We start from the raw sequence: 15,895 nt of genomic DNA on the forward strand, positions 1-15,895 counted from the left end.
TGATTAGAGTTATCTCTTTATACATAGGGAAGAATACGAATGGATATACTCTAAGAGTCACAAAGGAATGGCAGATAATGCACAGGTCTACTGCATATACTAGTGATTAGAGTTATCTCTATATACATACGTGAGGGGTACGAATGGATATACTCTAAGAGTCACATTGGAATGGTAGATAGTGCTCAGGTCTACTGCATATACTAGTGATTAGAGTTATCTCTGTATACATAGGGAGGGGATAAGAATGGATATACTCTAAGAGTCACATAGGAATGGTAGATAGTACACATGTCTACTGCATATACTAGTGATTAGAGTTATCTCTATATACATAGGGAAGGGATACGAATGGATATACTCTAAGAGTCACATAGGAATGGTAGAGAGTACAAAGGTCTACTGCTTAGACTAGTGATTAGAGTAATCTCTATATACAAAGATATACAAATAGATTTTCTCAGGTCAAGACCCGAAAAACCAGGAAAACAGAGTTCCATTAAGTGGGGTCGGAGGGGGGAACGCAGTCACAACACCAAGGGAGGGTGGGAGGGATACAAGGATATAGAGAAAAGGCAAATCAGACAAAGGAAGAAACATTTAAGGATCGTCAAGGGTTAAACGATGGAAAAGGGGAAAGGACAAGGGAATGGACAAGATGGCGGGTCAGGGTCCAGTGAAAAGCGGCCATGAAGAGCAACAAAATGGCGGCCAGGACATAAGAAAAAACATAAAGAAGTCCATGAAGGTCACCCAGTGAGTATGGATTAGAGTGCCAGAAGAAGTCCGGGGGGTACATAGTTCAGAAATTCAAGTCAGGTAGCGCTCTCCCGAGTACAGGCTCGTGGCCTGCATGTTGCAGTGGTAGCTCCCTGCGCTGGAGCTGCTGTTCTGGCTGCAGGGCAAGCTGTAGACGGAGCCCTTTCTGGGCGTGTAGTTGAGGGACAGGGAGGGAGGGATGCCAGTCCTGCGTGCGGCGCGGAGATCGCTCACCGCCCCTTGCGGGGAGCCCCGCAGCGAGGTCATGATGTTATCCACGATAATGCCCTGGCTGTGGTGCTGAGGGTGTTGCTACTGCTGGTGGGGGTTGGGGCCCTCTAGGCTGAGGGAGCGGCCCGAGGGGCTGCCGCTTGACATGCTGCTGCTACTGCCCGGGCTCTCGATCTTGGGCACGGGCTGCAGCGCCGGGGAGGCGGCCTGTGGGGGCGACAGGCGCCATTCTCCGTCTTGATGTCCTGGATGCGCAGCAGCTGCGGGGTGCCCGACTCCGATTGCTCCTTGGCCAGCAGGCCAGAGGCGCTGGGAGACCAGCGGGGGTGGACGGCAGCCCGATGGAGGGCAGCCCGAGATGGCAGTCCTCAGAAAACAGCTCTTTTCAAATCCAACTGGGTCATTGAGAGGGAACCGTCCCTCCTCCTGCTGCGGGCACGGGTTTGGATCTCTAGGGCTTGTATTTGGATATTCAAGACTTGTTATCTGATCTTCCCACCTTGTGCCCTTTGTTTTGTGTTTTTGCGCAGTCGGGCACCAGACTGTACTGCTCAATCCACGTTGTGCCCCTTTTAACCTCCTTAGTGCCGAAGTTCGCGCCGGGTTTTAATTTTTTTCCCCTTAAAATGGCGGACCCCATTGCTCTGTTTCAGTTTCGGTTTCACCGGAGGGGCGGCTCTCCTCTTCTGCCCTCACCGAGAGTATCACGGGGGTCTGCAAGGGGGGGGTTGCAGCGGGTGGCTTCAGCACAGTGCCTGAGTGAATCAGGGACTTCAGACGCGGCTGCCGTGATCACAGTTAATGGTCGCCATCTTGAGCTCTCTTCTCCCTCTCTGAATCCTCTCGGAGGCTTCACCTGGGTTTTTCTCTGTTTCCCTTTGTTGCATGTTTTAGCTACCCGTTTCTTCTTATTCGTGGGTCTTTCCTCTGGGGGGTTTCACTCTTCTTTTTGTGCTGCCCGTCCAGGACAGAGGTCTGAATATCTCACAGGACGGCCGTCCAGCACAGGGCCGCCCGGCACAAGTGTTGGAGCCAGAAAAGGATGGGCCAACCTTCCAAGAGAAAAGGCAGGAAGACTGGCAAGCCAGCTTCAAAACAGACACCAGGCCAAGTCCCCTCTCTGCAGGGAGAAAAATGTTCAGCCACAGAGGGAACTGAGCCCCAGGAGCTTGGGCCATACAAGGCAGAGCTACTAGGTCCAGCCAGGTCCTCTAGGGAAAATCTTTGCCAGGGGCAGAGAACGTGTCTAATTCTTGAAAGCCTGAGGCTGCAAGCTGCTGATCAGGAAAAGAAAAGTGTCAGTGGTTTCCACAGGACCTATTGGGAGGAGGGACTCCTAAAAACTGAGGCAAGAGACCCCAAACCTCTGTTTGGGGAGGCACTACCACTCTGTTAGTACCTCAGCAGAGAGTTCCTCCTAACATTGGCCCATGACATTCTTCCAGCTGGGCATCTTGGTCAGACAAAAACCAAGAGTTGGTTAGTCTTCTGGCCAAGAATATCCCAGAAGTTTTGCAACTCCTGTGCCTAGTGACAGGACATCAGTCACATGAAGGCCCCCTTAATTCCACCACTTCTAGTGGTTGGAGTACCTTTAAAAAGTAGGGATTGACATTGTCGGTCCCCTTGACCCTCCAGTAGCATCAAGGTACACATTTATTTGGTGGTAGTAGATCATGCCACCAGACACCCTGAAGCAATTCCCCTAAGGACCACCACAGCATCTGCAGTGACCAAGGCCCTCCTTGGTATTTTTACTAGGGTTGCCTTTCCTAAGGTTGTAGTATCAGACAGAGGTACACACTTCATGTCTGCATACTTGAAACATGAGTGGACTGCGGGTGGGGTCACCTATAGGTTCACTATACCATGCCATTGGCAGACAAATGGGCTTGTTGAAAGATTTAACATGACCTTAAAAGGCATGATTGGTGCACTCCCTTAACAACTCAGAAGGAGATGGGATGTTACTACCATGCCTGCGTTTTGCTTACAGTGAGGTGCCACAAAAGGGAGTAGGGTTTACCCCCTTTGAAGGTTTGTTTGGATAGCCTGTAAACGGACCCCTCTGTCTTGTCAAAGAAGAATGGGAGAGACACCTCAGGGAACCAAAACAAGACATTGTAGATTATGTACTTGGCCTTCAATCAAGGATGGCTGAATACATGAAAAAAGCAAACAAAAACCGTGAGGCAAGCCAAGAGCTTCAAAAGTTCTGGTATGATGAAAAGGCTGCCATGGTGGAATTCCAACCAGGGCAGAAGGTGTCGGTTTTGGAGCCTGTGGCACATACGTCCCTCCAGGACTAATGGAGTGGAGACTACCCTATGCTTGAGAGAAAAGGGGAGGTCACTTACTTAGTGGACCTTTGCATATGCAGAAACCCCAAGAGAGTGATACATATAAATTGCCTTAAACCCTACAATGACAGGGCTGATGTGACCATGTGTATGGTTACAGATAAGAAACAAGAGATAGAGAGTGAACCAATTCCCTGATCTCCTTTTTCACAATCCTAAAGATGAGTAAGTTGATGGAGTGGTCTTTTCGGACTTCCTCACTACCAAACAGCTGACACATTGCAGGCAAGTCCTGACTTAGTTTGCTGAGTTCTTTCCCTTGACCCCTGGTCAGACTAACTGGTGTACACATGATGTGGACACTGATGACAGCCTACCAGTCAAAAACAAAATATACAGGCAGTCTGATCATGTCAAGGAATGCATGAAAACTGAGGTAAGCGAGATGCTGGAGTTGGGTGTCATTGAACACTCAGAGAGCTCCTGGGCCAGCCCAGTTGTGTTAGTACCCAAGCCTCATTCCCAGTTTGGAAAAAAAGACATGAGGCTTTGTGTGGACTACAGGGACCTCACTCGAGTTACCAAGACAGAGGCTCATCCAATTCCACGAGCTAATGAGCTAATTGACAGGATAGGGGTAGCCACATATCTGGGTACCTTTGATCTCACATCAGGGTTCTAGCAGATAGGTCTGACCCCTGAAGCAAAAGGAAATTCTGCATTGTCCACTCATGATGGGCACTACCAGTTCACTGTAATACCCTTTGGTTTAAAGAATGCCGCTGCCATGTTTCAGTGGTTGTTGAACAAGTCCTTGACAGATTGGAAGCCTCTAGTGTAGCCTATCTAGATGACATTGCTGTCATTAGCTAAACCTGCCAGATCACCTGATACACCTCCAAAAGGTCCTGAAGGCTCTGCAGAAAGGAGTCCTCACTATCAAGGCAAGAAAGTACCAGATAGGGCAGAGCACGGTTGTATACTTGGTCCACTGTGTGGGTGGAGGCAAAGTACAACCTCTACAGCCCCACAAAATCAAGATCATTATGGATTGGGAAGCTCCAACCACCCATACACAAGTCAGGGAATTCTAGGGCCTGACTGGGTACTACAGGAGGCTTGTACAGGAATATGGGTCCATTTTGGCCCTGTCACAGAACTGACCTCCAAGAAAATGCCCAGAAAGGTAAACTGGACAGTAAGTTTTCAGAATTCTTTTGACACCTTGACACCTTGAAAGAAGCAATGTACTCAGCCTCCTTTCTAAAAGTTCCAGATTACTCCATGCAGTTCATAGTGCAGACATGTGTATCTGAAAATGGGATAGGCGATGACCAATCTCTTGCTTTCATCAGCACATGGCTTCTACCAAGAGAGCAGTACTGGAGTGCCATAGAGAGGGAAGCTTTTGCTGTGGTTTAGTCCCTGAACAAGCTGAAACCATTCTGGTTTGGTTTTCACTTATTTGTCCAAGCTGACCACAGACCTCTCAGATGGCTCATGCAGATGAAAGGATAAAACCACAAATTGTTAAGTTGGTCCATGTCCCTACAGGGAATGGACTTTACAGTGGAACACAGACCTGGGACTGACGATGCCAAAGCAGGTTCTTCAGGTTATTCTATTTAGAAGATTAACTCTCACTAGGGAAAGGTTAGTCTCATCCTCTTTAGTTTGTTAGGGGGGTCACATAGGAAAGTGCCTCTTTTTGCATAGACTCCACTTTTTGCCTGATGTAATTTCAAACAGCAAAAGTGCAGTGGGTCCCTGCTGACCAGGTCCCAGGTGCCAGATCTCTTTCCCAAAATGCTGTACCGTGATTGGAACAAATTCAGCTAAAATGATTTAAACAAATGAGACGGTCCACTAGGAAGTGGCTAGTCAACACCGTAGTGCCTGGCACCACACGGGTTTTAAAAAAAACCTCACACACCAACCTAGTTGGTGTCATGCTTCATCATAGGGTTCCCAGCTAAGTAGCTGAATGCTACCCAGCTGTGCTGCGACACTTGATTACAGTGGAGCTGTTTTTTTGTGTTTTTATGTGATGGTGATAAGATGGTGTGACTTAAAAATACCTCTGGTAAACTCACTGATATATAATTTATTCCCAGTGGCCCAGGGTATATTTAAAATAAATGAGTGGATAATGTTTCAAGACTTTGATTTGTGTCTAACTAATCCTTTGGTCTACATGTTTCAGCTCTCTGCAAAACCTTAAACTGAGCTTTCTTCAGGACCTCTCTACAAATGATATTGGTGAAAAGTGAAAAAAGTGAGTGGTAAAAATTGTAACCACGTGTTTATGCATTTTTGCACACATGCTAAGGTGTGCTTTTCATGCTTAGTGGACTGACCGTGATTTAGGGTGCACTGTTGTTTGTGTACCTGTGAAGAGAAATACGACATGATGATACAACATATAACATATAAAACTGTGGTTCATTTGTGTTAATATCCATGTGGTTACAGAAACAGTCGGTGTCAAACATGCGTGTATACGTGCTGCATGGAGTGTCAACTATCGCTACCAATGAGTAATAGTAGACCATTCAGCAGTCAGCATGCTTGTTTCTGATTTTGGTGAGCATGCCTGGTTTTATATTTTATATACGGCTACGTGAAGTGTCAACTAACGCTATCAATAAGTGATAGTGACTATTAGTGGCGGTACAATGACCACATGAAACTAGCTGGTAAGCCCTCTGCGTGTGCTGTTTTGTATGTAACAATGACGATAAACTTCGACTATGGGCTTTAAGTTGTGATTGCTCAAAAGTAGATCACGTGTAGATATTTACGTTAATTACGTTATATTCATAGCTGTTCTGTTCCTGGGAGGGGTGAGCCCATATTTCACACACTAGAGGAGAGTTAAAAAGGTAGATGAAGTTTATAAAATCCTACGGAGTTCTATGGTGGCAGTTTAAAACAACAGAGTTTACTTCAACAAGGAAAGGTCTTACTTTGTCTCGGTGCTCGCCCGCATCTCAACCTATTCCGGCGTCCTCAGGAACTGAATGTGTTCCGGGGCCGTTGTCAGGTGCGTTGATATAATTTTGTTGTAGGTGCCGGTACACTTCCTGGAAATTTACGTCATGGGCTATTGCGTGACCACGTGTGCAAAAATGCTAGACCGCTCACCCAACAGACATGCTGTGTGTATCACAGTGAGGTAAAAAATGCTCGATTCCTCTTAAATGAAAATATGGGACCATTTGGGTACGAAATGGACACTGAACATGAATTATACATCTTTTGTTTTTTGACACAAAAGATATTATAGAAATCGCCTGCACAAATCATTCTTTTATGGAGCGATCGCAACACTGTGCAGTGGCTATCACCTCAAAATCTGTATTAGGGGAGTATCCCATGCTAATTTTTCCATATGAGAGAGAGTGTTCAGTGGGCAACTGATATTTCATAACCTCAAAGAGATTTTGCTCTGTGCAAATCTCAGAGGAGATTGGTTGTTCTTGAAAAAAACTGCTGAAAAGTACTATGATTTGCCTTCCAGGCTATTGACAAATATGACCGAACAGTTCTAGGTGTCTCTATATACTTAAACTGTTCCATGGTATGTTGTCGTTCAACCCCATGGTAAATCCATCGCTGCTCTTTTTCTAACAATTGTTGTTGAACATTACCGCTCGTGGTTTCTAAATGTTCAACCACCACCCATTCCATGTAATTGGTTGTGTGGCCTTCTTCCATAAAATGGTTTGTCATGCGAGTCGTATTTCGTTTGCACCGAATTGTGCTTCTGTGATCACAGATACATGTTTTCGCTCTCTGGCTCGTCATACCTATATACCTGAGCCCACAAGAACTGGTAATAAGGTAAACAGCATTGACTGTGTTACAGTTCGTGTGTTTTCGAATTTCCCATACCTTTTCTTGGTTCTAAGTTTAAGGTCTTTGTTGGCTTTGTTAAGTGGCACACACTGCAGTCTCCACACGGGTAATGGCCAGTGACCCTCGGGAGACACCATGCATATGTATGGTATTCGCTTGTGTGTTGTGTGTTGCTGTGATCTTGTGTGTACCAGACTGTCCTTGAGACTTCTACCTTCTCTATAGGAGAAAAGTGTTTTTTCCCATTGTTGGTTTCCAGTCTTTAGTATTTTCCAATTTTTGTTGATGATTTTTTACACTTGGCGTGCAACAGGATTATATGTGGTCACGCAGGTCAAAGGGATTGAGGATTCCACTTTAGATGTTTGTTCTAGTAGACTCTGTTTTGATTGCCTGCCCTTTTCTTTGCCTTGTTGGTGATTCTGTCTGGATACCCTTGTTGTTGTAGTTTGGAAGTTAGCCCCTGAGCCTTTTGTTTGAAATCGGATAGATTGCTGCAATTTCTGCACAGTCTCAAGTACAGCCCATAGGGTACGTTCTCCCTCAGTGTCCGAGGATAGAAACTCGTGTAGTGGAGTAATGAATTCTTATCCCTGCTACCTAGGGCATGGGTACTGAAGCGGGTCCTCTGGGGCTGCAGCACTGGTTGTGCCACCACAGGGCCCCCTCTCCAAGGTTATGCAATCTGCCATTACAAGCTGTGTGTCTTGGTGCAGGAAAATCTGAAGCTCTCTGTGGCATGCCAACCATACCTTGCATAAGAGATAGGTAAGTCATCCAAATAGCAGGCCCTTAGCCCTCAGTCAGGGTGCACGTTATCCTATGTGTGGGCATACCAGCACGAGCAGATATGTCCCCTACAATGTCCAGCCCATTCTGTGATGTAAGTGAATAGGGTAGCCATATAGAGTACGTGGGCTGGATACTTGTCAACACGAGTTTCCTAGCTCCGTGATGGCTTCACTGATTTCTTGTCTTAACAAATCCACACTGATGTTAGTGTTAGATGGATTAATAAATTACAAAGGAGACCCTTTTAGAGGGTCCCCTGAAACTTAACCAAGCACTAGTGGGTTCTCTGGCTGGTTTCATCAACCTGCCGCCACCACCACACATGTTTCTGACATCATGGTGTAAGTGTTCTCAGAGGACAGAAGCAATACCGTTTTTGTACGAGGGTTTTTCACACCTACTCCAGGACAGGATGGCCTTCCGGAGCGAGGACCTTAAAAGGCAATGCCGCCTTTGAAATCCTATCTAAGAACCCCCAGACAGTGTGGGAGGCCAAGCCCCCTTTCCTGCTCTAGGTTTGGTAGGAGGAAAGGTGAGAAAATTAGTTAGATGAGGAGGAGGGTCTCCCCTCAGCCTGCACCACCTCTAGGGCAGAGCAGTTGAGGTGAACCCCCTCTCCTGAAATTCCACCATCTTAAGATGCTAGGAAAACCTCCAATCAGGGCTAGAGCAGTGCCTCTTCCCACAGTAAGTGGTCACTAAAGGGTGTACACATCCTAAAGCTAGATATAACCCATTGGCTATTACCTGTCTCCTCTAGTAACACCCCAATATGTAGTATTTAGGTGGTTCCCCGAAGCCTGAACCTCAGATTCATTGGACCAAAGAAGACCAAGACAAAGAAGAGCCACTGTACGAGAACTGAAGCCCTGCTGCAGAAAGAAAAGGGGCCAAACCCTGCCAGCTGCAAGAAGGACTTGACAATCACTGCTGCTGTGTTATACTGAAACCTGCAGGGACTCTAAGAACCCTGGAGCACCTCCAGACTTTGAGAAATCACTGAGAATCTCCCTTGGAAGGAAGGTCTCACTCTATTGCACACTGTAGGCACCGATACCATGAAATCTGGTTTGTTGACTTGCTGTTCCCTGATGACCTCAGTGCTGCACCAAAGCAAGAAGAGGTGCAACAGCTCCGGGGGGTCATATATGCCTCACCACCAAGTTTGGAGGCACCAAACGGCATACCAATACATGGGGTACCGGACCCCCCAGCAGTAAAAACCAAGAAGAAGATTTCACACCAGACTCTCAAAGCATCGGAAACCAGCACGCATCGATGGACTTCGAGACAGCCGCGACTCACTTCCTGAGTGGCCCAGTTGTCCCGAGATTGCCTCTCCAAGTTGCCTGCTCCTGACCACAAGGACCCTTAAGATGCATTATGCCCGGCTGACCTGTTCACTCTGTACCCAGCCCCACTGGCACCAGCACAGAGCAACCAGCTCTGTTCCTGTGGTTACCAGGCCCTTGCAACCTCCTCCCTCTAAGAAGACCCACCAGACTTACTAGTAAGTCCATCTGTGCAGTGCAATTTCAAGTGGCCCCCTTCATCTTTGTACACCAGACTCCAAGACCGTCAGCACTGTGCTCCAGTCTGACCTGAGATGCTCCCAAACTAGTCCTGCTGGAACTTTGGACCTGGTCCCGACATCGACCTAAACTGAGAGGGTGAAGCTCATGAAAGCATTGCCTGATTTTATATGCAAATTTATTTTTTACTTCTCATTGATTCATATGGTGCGTAATTGCCCAGAAATGTGATATATGTTCCAAACTCTTTAAAAATTGTAACTGTAAAAGTCCTATTCTTACAACTGTGCTCTTGCTCTCTAAAAATACATAAAAAGTGTTTTTATTTTTACAAATTGGTCTCAGATTTATTCTTAAGTTTGTGTCTTATTTCTTGCCCTGGTGTGTGAATACAAATGCTTAGCATTACCCTTTTATCTCACCCACACTACCACAAAATGAGCATTAGAATTATCAACTTTTACCTCTTCATACCTATTGCGTAATCACTGGACTCTCTGCACAGTGCACTATATAGAGAGCCAGCTTCCTCCAGAACCATAAACAGAGCTCAATCAAAACCCTTTCAGTCAGCACTTCAAGACTGGCTCGAACGGAGAGACACCTTATGGACTTGGAGGACAGACACAGGAATTGAAACCATCAAATGTTTGGCCTCCCGGAGAACGCAGAATACCAGGCATCATCATGCGTCACTTTCATAGAAAAATGGATTCCTAAAACTCTAGGCCTGAACTTTGCAAAGGACTTCGAAATAACTTGCACCCATGGAGTACCCACATTCAAAATGAGAACTACCTCCACGCCCAGATCCCTGATCTTTCATCCACTTCGATACTCACACACAGACCTCATTCTCTCCTACATGAAGAAGGTTCAAAGCATCATCTGGCATGGCTCCTCGATCTGCTTCTCCCAAGACTACTAGAAAGACACAGTCAAGAGGAAAAAAGCATTCCTTGCCCAAAGGAAAGTCCTGGCAGATCTGCCAATACAATTCTCCTTCATCGGTCCTGTTCATCTGAAAACCACCTACAATGGGAAATCATCCATCCTTGATGACCCTACAGACTTGGATTCTTTCACCGCGGAAGTTCAGGATAAAAAAATTAACTCTTTAGACTTCCATTTTTGATACTTTTACTCTTATGAAATCCACTACTAAATCTAACCTCTCAAGATGCAACTATAATCAACTTAACCTAACTTAAACCTCAAACAACTAATCACTTATACAAGGAACTTTAACAGGGGTATCCATCTGCTTAACCGACTAATAAGCTCTCCCTTCTACCCACCTAGGGCTTCAAGTTCAACTAACTCCCAACTAACCTCAGCTAACCTCCCTGCGTACACATTCTACAAAGGGTCTGAGCGACTACCAAAGTGCTCATTGCTAACCCACATATAACTAACCAGTTCTGACAATGATTTATGAATGTTTTGGTAAATGTTTTGATACTAGTCCAAAATGCATACAAACACATACAATTTGCATTCACACATACAGCCGCAATTACAACATTAAGAGCACTTAGACCTTTTTTGAGGTACAACAAGTATTCAGTGTTGTAAGCAACAGGTAAACTAAGCACACTAAGCACACCACACTAACTATATCTATCTTTGCCTCTCTGTTTTCAGCGAGACCATATGCTAAACACTTTGGATGTGTATTGGTTACGTACTAGATCAAATGGGCCGCGGTACGTCACTTTTCTAAACACACCTTTGGGTTACTATGACATGGTTTTGGTGTTCTGTGTGGTACATATGTCCAAAATGACCAATGCGACCAAAACAACCAATATGAACAATATTGAAACTATTAAATCCACCTGGAATACCATTAACATACACTCTAAGCCCCGCCCCGGGCCATCACTTTACCTACACCCAAAGAAACAACTTAGCTGACTCCTCCACTCTCTCTTTAGGTCATACTTCCCCGGACTGTTCAACACCCTACCATCACAGCACACTCTATAGGATACGCCCAGCTTTCCTACTCCACAGCGTAATAAAACATCTAGGGCTTCGTGTTTGACCCTCTGACTCTAAGCTTGACAACTCATGGCCTCCGCCGCCTTAACTAGAGTCAAACAAACAAGGATTCCCTGCTACTAATGTGCATTCCTAGGGCATGGAAATTACTGAAATTGAGAGAAAAATCCCTAGGCAACTATGGGTCTATATAATATATAAGACATTCCAAAACACAGACATGATATTAAGGACTCAGTGTGCACATCAAATCATTAAACATTCATTTATTTGATACAAAATTCTTTAAAATCATCCTAGTGGATATTCCAATAATTACAGAAAAACATAAATACGACATCTCAACATGACTTTAACAAAAGCAACACAAGAATTATAATAAAAAAGCAGACATATTTCCAAAATATACGGGTGAGTTATAATAACAGAATTTCAAATTCAATGGTTAGAACACGTAAAGTAAATCTGATGAATGAACAATTAGATAAAGTGGCTAAATGGTCGATCTTCTAAATGTCTATGTGCGTTTTGGCGTGCTTGACGATTTCATCGGGAAAGCCACAGTGATACCACATTGTATCGCCTGATACATCTTCCCCAAAAGGGGTATAACTAGTGTTGTATGAAAAGTATATTAAATTATTCATTTCATAGAATTGAATAGAAACTCAGGTCCCAATCCCCACATTTTATGGGATGCCTTGAAATCCACCATCCATGATCATATGATTAAACTAATGTGTTGGAAACACAAACAGGATAATTCCAACCTAAATAAACTAGAGCAACAAATAAAATCCCTGGAGAAGGACCTTAAAGTTTGCCGAGACAAATCATGCTTACATCAACTTACAATGTTGAAATACAAACTGAAAGGATTCGCCAGGAGTCTTCTGATGATGTGAAGGTTTTTATTACTAAAAGAGACTTAAGACAAGTACATAAGTATTGAGGGCTCAGGGAAAATGCACCAACTGACATTGCAGGAGTTCCAAACTTTCACCCATGCATTCCAAGAACAGTAGTGCAAAGAATACAAGCATCAGCAAAACCTAAGGTTCCACATATGTCCAGTAAAGCAAGATCATAAATATAATGCAGAGACAAAATGAGAAAAACTAAACACCACACAAACTTAACAAAGAATTAAGCAACAAAGCACACATCATTGTACAAAAAACAAAGGTATCTCCTTCTGTGGACGTAACACAGCCAGTAAAATACTAGTGTATTATCTTAAACAAATCTACCATTGCTCAAAGATAATCTCCATCACTAATGCAGATGGCACACCCTCCACAAAAGAAGAGGATATACTTGCAGCCAATTTACTGCAACCTTTACATAAATCCAATCACACTCTATACGGAACTTGCCTACAATACCTTAAAACAACCCCATCTCAAAAACAGACAGCAGATCTACATCCCAGTTAGAAAAGCCTATTACCCAAAGTGAGATCAAACTATTCAAAGTTGGGGAAGCATCAGGACCGGACGGCTTCCCCACCTCTTTCTACCATACCTGGGGCTCCTCCCTTGTCAAAACCCTGGAAGACCTGATCTCTCACTTCTCATCAACACAATTGGTTACAGGAACAGCAGCAGAGGCCACAATAATAGTAATCCCCTAAGAAGGTAAAGACTTCTCTGTTCCCAAGAACCAGGGACGTACCTTCAGTACTATTTGATAAATAGTTGGGTACAGGAGCTTTCAGATGGGTATGGTAAGGTGTCAGATTTCACCTGGGATTTTTAAATACCCAGACAAAAACACACACATGTACATTTGTAGCTGATTTGAAGGTTTTAAAACATGATTATTTGATAAAATACTGTGTTTTTAGTACCCCTCGCAATCTGCACTCCTTTTCCTTTCCTCCGGCCATAATGTCCCCTTCATGTGCTGCTTCTTATATAATGATTAACATAATATGTCAACATGACTGTCGGAAAATCTGAAGCTCATGCCTCCCCCCAATCTTAACGATCAATCTACTCCCCAGCCAAGAACTACTGCCCAATCTCACTAATACAACATATACTGCAAAATAAATGCAAAAATCCTTGCCCTTAGACTGTAACTCCTCCTCCCTACAATAATATACCCATCACAGTCTGGATTCATCAAGGGTAGATTCAGTCATGTCATCGAGAAAGCAAAAATCCTCAAACCAACCAGCCTGCACGATTGCTCTAGACACCAAAAAGGCCTTTCCAAAAGGTCTTGTGGTCTTTCCTACAAGCTACCCTTAGTGCATGTTCCCTCTCCCTTTTTCTTATTCTGCTCACATTGGAACCACTCCTCATTACAATTAAAGAGAACCCCTACATCCTCTGTATCCCATATCCAACTGGTTCAAAAAAGTGGCAGCACACGCAGATGACACCCTCCTCTTCACATCTGATTCTTCCATGCCAACATTATGTCAACTACCATGGACCCCTCAATCTCAGCATACATCCTTAATAAGGACAAAACGGACGTTCTACCCGTGAACAGCCACTGCAACAGGTCTCTTATTGGGAGCCAAGGCCTTAAATGGGCTCCAGGCATAATACAATACCTAGGCATTTGGTTCAATCAAACCCTCAGAGAATCCTTTGACCACAATGAGAAAATTACCATATCCATCTACTAGATAAATGGTTGACCAGATTCATCACCAGGTGGGATCGTCTTGACACCATCAAAATGATGATTTTGCCTCTCATCAACTTTCTAATCAGCATGTCATCTATTCATCTGTCGGACAATTTCTTCATAAAGATAGATCTTATACTCAACGACTTCCTGTGGCAATCCATAAGACCAAGAATAGCTTTAAAAAAACGAAGCCTTTCAAGGAAACTTGGAGGCTTAAACCTCCCAGCCTACTACTGGAGACTCCAAACGGCATACTTGATGAGATTTGGCATTTCTGGCTTCCCATGCCCAATCTCACTCCCTAAATGTGGCTTAATATTGAGAGCAATCTTATGTAATGAGCATTGGTTAATAAAAAGATATATACAAAAATAAATATATATTGAGAGCAATCTAGCCCACTCGCTATTGCTCAGTTCCCTTATAACCAACTAGTAAATAAGAACAAAACACTCCCATGCATTCTTTCCCACACAGCACAGGCCCTACAGAAAGTTGACAATAAACTACCTAACAAAATATGTTATTCCACACTTGCATCGCTATGGCACAAAGATCACCTCAAATCAGAGGGCAAAACTCTCTTTATGGAAAAATGGGCATGCAAGGGAATTATTTCAGTAGGAGACCTGGACTCCCCTACAGACCCCATTCCCAATTCACTCCTCAAATCCGAATTTCAACTTGAAGAAATTGACTTCTACCACTTTTCTTTTTAATGATTAAAGCTGTTATTACCAGACATAAACCCCCTAGAACAACTGACCTACCATCCACCCTGGAAAACATAGCCAAGGGAGGTCGCACAGCTTCCAAGTTCTACTCCTGACTCCCACAAATTCCTCCCAAACTAAACTGCTACAAGCTAAATGGGAATCTATTCTGATCAATTTGTATACCAGGGAGACCCCACTCTTAAATTGGCTATCTGTTTGGTCCAACCTACCTACGAAGAAGGCCATACCCTGACAAGCCCAATGCAGACTATGGACCGCATACATGGCCCACTGGACAGCTGCCAAACTATATAAGCTAGGCCTCTCAAACTCAGACACCTGTTGGAGCTGCAGTAATGCAACAGGAGACTTATCCCATGTGCTGCTTGAATGCCCCTACTCTAAAAACCTCTGGCCTGAAATTATGTCTATCATATCACAGATCCTTCAGATAAATTGGATCCCAACCTCTCCTCTACAGCACTGGGAATTCTCCCACCTGACATATCACATCACCTACACTGGGAAGGTTGCATACTATGGGTCATACTAATTTCAATCGATTTCAGAGCTGTTCTGGTGGAATGCAAAGACCTATCCAAACTCTCTACCCACGCTTTATGGGAATGGGCCCAATTCACCAGGTGGCTGGTAACTTCTTAAGCACCTTCCCAAAAACTCCCTCGAACTATACTCCCACATCTCCAGTACCTTATCATCATAATAGGCACAACCATCTCCTCCCTCATTCCCCATTGCCCTCCCCATCTCCCTTCCCCTGCTGCCTTTCCATCCCCCCATTCCATCCATTCCCCACCGCCTCTCCTTCTTCTGTGACCTACAGTCCCTCCTTATCTCTTCTCTCCTTTGTCTCCTCTCTTCTCCACTCTCGATCTCCTTAGCTTAATACTGCTTTGGGATATTTCAAAAACACAATACCCTCAGCAAAACACCATAAATCTGCAATTACCTCTAGTAATTAGGATACTATGACACTACACTGCATGGACATAAGATTCATAAAGATGCAATGCTTCCTTGATCCCACACCTCTTTT

Source organism: Lissotriton helveticus, chromosome 2_1, assembly GCF_964261635.1.
Source record: "Lissotriton helveticus chromosome 2_1, aLisHel1.1, whole genome shotgun sequence".
NCBI lineage: Eukaryota > Metazoa > Chordata > Amphibia > Caudata > Salamandridae > Lissotriton > Lissotriton helveticus.